The following is a 6,697-nucleotide window of genomic DNA, read 5'->3' on the forward strand; positions in this document are numbered from 1 at the left end:
TGAAAGGTAGCAGCACCTGCGGCACAAACCTTAAATGAAAAATAAAGACAACTGGGTTGTAGGGTGCCTTTCCCTCTTCAGAAAAAGATTCTTTACCACATACAAGACAAACAGCACAAAAGTGAAAGGGCAGTGATGCAGATTGGATAGGCTTACAGCGTAATTGAATTAAGGCTTGTGGGCCACATATGACCACAAAGCAGGTCTATGGCTCAGGCCTGCTGAATGGAGGTGGCTGGCCTGTCAATAAAGACCCTTTAAACTGGTTAAATGCATCATAAGCGTGTGCAGAGGGCTTTCTAGCTAACAGGTGGCTGAGTAAACCTCAGCTGGTGCCACACAGGGCTGTCGCGTTGACCTTCTTTAGGATAATTTCAGCCCTCTTTTAAAAAAAAATTTGTTACTGTACTTGCTGTGGTGGAAACAATTTAGGGATGAATAATTTCTTTTGGTCCCTAGAGGGACCGCGGCTCTCTCTCCCCCTTTCCCTTTTTTTCTGGCCCTCTCTCTCCACTCCCCCCGCCTTTCTCTCGGTCTTGCAACTGAATTAACATAAAGGAACAGTGACAACAGCAAGCTGAAAAGCATAGCTGGTGGGAGGATTAAGTATATCATTGAAAGGAATTATGTTGTAAATGACGGGGAGGGGTAGGGGCTTCTGTTCCTTGGTCCCATCTGGTCCTTAAAGAATACCTTGTTGTAATTACCCCCAGATGGTTTGTGCTGCACTGGGGTCTGGACAGCCAGGTGCCACTGTGCCCTGCTGGGTGTGATATTCATTGCTACATGCAGTGACAAAAATGGACTTTATTGAAACCTAATTTCTTCCAGGGTATTACACAAATATGAAATGAACCTAGCTCATCGAGAAAGAGCTTTGTTTATTTCCAAACCGAAACAGTCTCACCTAAGACAAGACTGCCTGGTTATTTCACTTTTCACAACTAGCCTAAAAGGAAGCAAAGACAATTCACAATGTGTGTTGGATTTAATTCAGTATTTTTAAATGATGGAACAAGCCAATGTCAATGGCAGGTTTTTATCTCTTGCTGTTAGGTAGTTTTAAAAGAAGAGTGAAGATTTTCAAGACAATGTTCTGATCATTTTATTATTAAATTGACAGTAAGGAAAGGGAATTATAGTATATGCAAGTCTAAACATATTTTGATATTGGTGAGCAAATATTTACAGAAATCAAAATTTAATCACACTTTATTCACTATAAAATATGCCTCACCGCTTAAATTTAAGAAAAAAGTCTGAACATTTGTATGTTCTGCTTTAACATTGATATTATCATAGAAAAATAAGAAGGTAAAAATAAATATTAAAAAACATAGCTGTTGACGAATGTAAAGACGGAATTTTGCAAAATTATGCTTACTTTAAGTTTCTATCAGGAAACTTCACTTTTAATTTTTTATATATTTAATATATTTTAAAAAACAGCAATAATCTGAAAACAAAGATTAAAAGTTGTAATGGTACAATTCAGTTATAGTTAGTTTATTTTATTCTAATTATTTTTTGCAATAATTCTAAGAATTCATATTTGATGAATTACATAACAGAATATGTTTTAGGTCTTGCTAATTTTAAAAGCAAAATATTAATCTATTCCGTGACTTTCCTATTATAATTTTGCAGAAATTCATATTTTTTTTTAGAGTTACTCAAATTCATTACCTGAAATCATTAACTTTTTTCAATGTAGAAGTTGGAAATTGAATATAAAAATCAAACAAGAATTAGACTGGAGAGCAGAAAATGAGTGCACTTAATCATTCTTTTCTCTTGCTAGTTATAAATTTACATGTGTGAAGAAAATATGAACAGGGCTAATCTTAAGGAGGATACTTTCCTTTAACGTATTTGAGCAACATGAGTTAAATATGAAAATGTTGGTTAGAAACAAAACAAAATAGAAATGCCTCTTGCTACAGATTGAAGAGGGAGTGAAATACACAAATGATTCTGGAGAGGGAAATGATTTTAAAGACTGACAACTTCCGTGTTAAGAGCACTTGTTCTGCAACATTGAGCTTTGTCGCCAAGAAGAGTACGTTCTATGTACCTTGTAAATATTATTTTGGGGTGAAAGTCTTCCTGTCTATAATTAGTCCCAAGATTCTGTCCAAGCTTTACTGTAACTGGGGGACATAATTATTTCATTAATATATACAGTTTATCCACAAGGAAGGCCATGAGGGGAGGTCCAAGGACTTTGGGAAAAGAACCAGAAGACCTGAGCTCTAGTTCTAGCCTGGTGCTCAGAACTCTGTGTTCCTGGGCATCCATTTAAAGTCCAGAAACTTCCTCTCTTGCAAAATAACTGTCAAAGAGCTTGGCTGCAAGATGAGATGATGAGATCTGGCATTTACAAATATGTGTCTTTCCACTCAGAATGGCTAAAATTAACAAGTCAGGAAATGACAGATGTCGGCAAGGATGCGGAGAAAGGGGAACCCTCCTACATTGTTGGTGGGAATGCAAGCTGGTGCAGCCACTCTACAAAACTCTACAAAAGCGTGGAGGTTCCTCGAAAAGTTGAAAATAGAGCTACCCTATGACCCAGCAATCGCACTACTGGTTATTTACCATAAAGAGAGAAAGATAGTGATCTGAAGGGGCACATTGCACCCAAATGTTTATAGCAACCATGTCCACAATAGCTAAACTATGGAAAGAACCTAGATGTCCATCAGCAGAAGAATGGATAAAGAAGAGAAGAATGGAATACTATGCAGCCATCAAAAGAAATTAAATCTTGCCATTTGCAATGACATGGATGGAACTAGAGAGCATTATGCTAAGCGAAATAAGTCAATCAGAGAAAGACAATTATCATATGATCTCCCTGATATGAGGAATTTGAGAGGCAGGGAGGGGGGCAGGGCAGGGGGTTTGGAGGGTAGGGAAGGAAAAAATGAAAACAGATGGGATTGGGAGAGAGACAAACCATAAGAGATTCTTAATCTCACAAAACAAACTGAGGGTTGCTGGGGGGAGAGGGGTTAGGGAGAGGGTGGTGGGGTTATGGACATTAGGGAGGGTATATGCTATGGGGAATGCTGTGAAATGTGTAAGCCTGATGATTCACAGACCTTTGCCACTGGGGCTAATAATACAACATATGTTAACAAAAATAATTAATTAAAAAAATGTGTGTTTGATGATATAGTGGACAGAGCCCAGGGACTACCCAAGCATTCATGGTTAGGACTCAAAAGAGAACATGGTAGATGGAACAAAGAAGGGGAAGGAGTAAGACATTGAAGACCAGAGAGAATTAGTAGTGGAAGCTGAGGGTTTTAACCATGAGTTAAACGGCATTCTTAAGTATTTCATCAAGTTTTTTCATTTTCCGAGGCATTTTGGTACACTTCTTTATTATTATATTATCATATATATTGTTATATATGTTATATATTATCATATACAAATATAATTATTATATGTTAATATACACACAGTGGAATGCTATTCAACTGTAAAAGTGAAGGAAATTTTGCCATTTGTCACAATATGGCAAGATTGTGACAATATGACAATATGATGAAACTTGAGGGTATTATGCTTAGTGAGATAGGCTAGACAGAGAAATATTGTATGATACCATACCACTTACATGTGAAATCTAAAAAGGCCAAACTCATAGCAACAGAGAATGGAATGGTGGTTACCAGGGGCTGAGGGGTGGGGGGATCAGGAAGAAGTTATGAAAGGGTAAAATTTGCAAATAGAAGATGAACACGTTCTGGAGCTCTAATGCACAGCATGGCGATTATAGTTAACAATACTGTTGGATGCAGTTCAAATTGCTAAGAGACTACATCTTAAATGTTCTCGCCACAGAAAAGCTAACCATGCCATAACAGTGGGGATCCAACTGCAACACAGAAATGCTTCAAATGAACACATTGTGTACTTTAAACTTCTTTAAAGTTTAAAACTTAAACATAATATTATGTCAATTATATCTCAATAAAATGAATTTCTAAGCCCAAATGATTCACATAGGAGTCCAGAAAAATCATATACTTCATGAATTAGCACACCTAACTCCCTACGCAAACCATGTTGAGAAGGGGAAGGAGACAGATCAGTAGGGAGAAATGTCACCCCAAAAGTGCTTTCCTGGATTAAAATGTAAATTTAGATTTGATTATGGCTTTTCTGAATCCTTTGCTAAAATGAAAAATTTTCTAAAATGTGAAAAGTTTTCTTTTAACCTTGAAAGGGAAGATTGAAGTTTAGGGCTCTAGATCCACCGTGCAGACACAATTCTGTAATAGCCACTCTAATACCCTAGTAATCTACAAAAAAGGAAAAAATCTTAATTACCATTACCTTTTTTTTTTTTTTTTAAGATTTATTTATTTCTTTGAGAGAAAGAGAGCATGTATACAAGCGGGGGCAGGGACAGAGGGAGGGAATCTCAAGCAGGCTCCTTGTTGAGTGCAGAGCCAGACACAGGGCTGGATCTCAGGACCCTGAGATCACAAACTTAAGACCATCACCCTGAGATCATGACCTGAACTGAAAGCAAGAGTTGGGCACTGAACCAACTGAGCCAGTTGTACGCCTTCCCATTGCCTTCTAACTGGTCTTTCTGTCTCAAATATTTTCTTCTTCCAGGCCTCCCTTTATTTTTTTCTGGAATTAATTTTTCTAAAATACAACCTTTTATTCTCTACTCCCTTTTCACAGCATGTAAGTTCAAGCTCTTAAACAGACCTTATAAAGCCCATCGGCTTCTGGCTTCTTCCTTCCTCTTCAACCTCACATCTTCAAGCATCCCCCTCCATCTCAGTCTTCAGCAACACAGAAAAGAACATTAGACCACCCTAACTTCATAGGACGTCCTGTTCTCCCCTCAAAACCAACTGATGTGCTCAAGTCAACAGCACATAGTCTGAAATAGAGACCACTCAGTGAAGGGGTGCCTGGGTGGATCAATGGGTTAAGCCTCTGCCTTTGGCTCAGGTCATGGTCTTGGGGTCCTGGGATCGAGCCCCACATCAGGTTCTCTGCTCAGCAGGGAGCCTGCTTCCCCCCCACCCCTGCTGCCTCTCTGCCTTCTTGTGATCTCTCTCTCTCTCTGTCAAATAAATAAATAAAATCTTAAAATTTAAAAAAAAAAAAGAAGGAAAGAAAGAAAAGAAAAGAAACCAAACAGTGAAGAGTATCATGGCACCTGTGCAAGGAAGTTATGCAAATTTGTGAAGTGTTTCATGTTTTTAAACTGTTTGATTCCATTTGTTCCATGTTTTTATACTGTATGATTCTTCTTATATGAAGTACCTGGAGTAGTCCAATTCATCGAAACAGACAGGAGGGTGGTGGTTAGGCTGGGGAGAGTGGGGTCTGGATAATTAATGTTTGATGGCGGCAGAGGATCACTTCAGTGAGATGGGGAGTTCCATGGAGGGTGGTGTGATGGTAACACCACAACCGAATGTACGTTCTACCACTGAACTATACACTTAACATTGGTTAATATGGTCAATGTTATGTGTATTTTGCCACAATTTTCCAAAACAGCAAGGATTTCAGGCTCCCCTTTGTCTGTACCCTTTCCATCCCCAAAGGGAGTTAGGCACTTCCACTACTTAATCAGCACACTGATAGACCTGCACCCTTAGTGCTGACCAAGGATTATAACCTTGAACCCACTGCTACTTAATACTCATCAGATATTTGTATGTTTGTTTTTTTTTAAAGATTTTATGTATTTATTTGACAGAGAGAAATCACAAATAGATGGAGAGGCAGGCAGAGAGAGAGAGGGAAGCAGGCTCCCTGCTGAGCAGAGAGCCCGATGCGGGACTCGATCCCAGGACCCTGAGACCATGACCCCGAGCCGAAGGCAGTGGCTTAACCCACTGAGCCACCCAGGCGCCCCCAGATATTTGTTTTGACAACCGAAATTTCCAAAAGATTACCTGACTGAAATATAGTTCATGTGTCTCAGAAAATACAAAAACACCCATCCTTGGAATAAACCATATGAGCAAAACTCCACACAGCAGGGCGATATGGTTTGTTCTCTTATAAAACTGCTTTTATTAAGTGTAATTTGGCATCACTTCATCATTGGTCCATACCAAGAGCCACTGTAGCAAATAGCTCCATGAAATCTATTTAATATACAAATACTGTTGAGTATCGTGTATTGTTCTCTTTTTGACTACCTATGAGGAAAACTTCAGTTTCAACACCAGGAACAGGTTGGTTTTCTTTATGAGGAAAGCTTTAGTTTTGACACCAAGAACAGATTGGTTTTCTTTTTCCTCATAGGTAATATGAATAGTGGGATTGACTATCTTCTTATTTTTGTCTCCTTTCCAGACACACTAGAGGCCAACTGGTGAACTCTTCTAGCCTTTTCTAGACCTTACCTATGCCTTCTATATATACATTTGCTGTTGACTTCAAATTATCTGTTCCAACTTCTTTTTACTCTGAATTAATTTCATTTTTTTTTCTTTTATTCTGTGTTGTTGTGAGCCACTTTAAATCCATTCTTGAATCATCAGGAATATGTGAACTATCAACTAATAGTTCCTACTGGATGTTGCCCGTATTCCTGTGATTGCTTTGATTACCATTTGTGTGTATTTACATGTCTGCCATTCACACTGGATGCATATCTTATTAATGTTATTCTTTGTCTCAGTACAATTAGAATACTGAG

General features: G+C 38.4%; 1 pseudogene; it reads left to right on the forward strand.

The window, feature by feature from the left end:
* The first annotated feature begins 5,158 nt into the window (after positions 1-5,158).
* On the forward strand, positions 5,159-5,242 carry LOC122898267 (annotated as a pseudogene).
* The last annotated feature ends 1,455 nt before the right edge of the window (positions 5,243-6,697 follow it).

Source organism: Neovison vison, chromosome 1 (assembly GCF_020171115.1).
Source record: "Neovison vison isolate M4711 chromosome 1, ASM_NN_V1, whole genome shotgun sequence".
Classification (NCBI taxonomy): Eukaryota; Metazoa; Chordata; class Mammalia; order Carnivora; family Mustelidae; genus Neogale; species Neogale vison.